We start from the raw sequence: 277 nt of genomic DNA, 5'->3' as shown, positions 1-277 counted from the left end.
CAAGGCTGAAATCACCACTTCTGAATTTTGCAAACCATCTTCTGCAAGTTCTTTCATTCAAGCATTCTTTCCCAAAAACTGAGTGTATGTTTCGAGTCGCTTCGGCTGCAAAGTTTCCTTTTTTGTACTCATACAGCATTATGTGCCTCAAATATTCTTTGGATACTTTCATGTTAGAAAGGGTTTTAATCAAAGAAATTTTAATTTTCTTATTCTGTAAAATAATATTTAATTAGCTTAAATGTACACAAATGCATAAAAGTAATTTTTAATTCCT

The sequence above is a fragment of the Octopus bimaculoides genome, chromosome 20 (genome assembly GCF_001194135.2).
Source record: "Octopus bimaculoides isolate UCB-OBI-ISO-001 chromosome 20, ASM119413v2, whole genome shotgun sequence".
NCBI lineage: Eukaryota > Metazoa > Mollusca > Cephalopoda > Octopoda > Octopodidae > Octopus > Octopus bimaculoides.
This window is presented reverse-complemented; position numbering follows the sequence as displayed.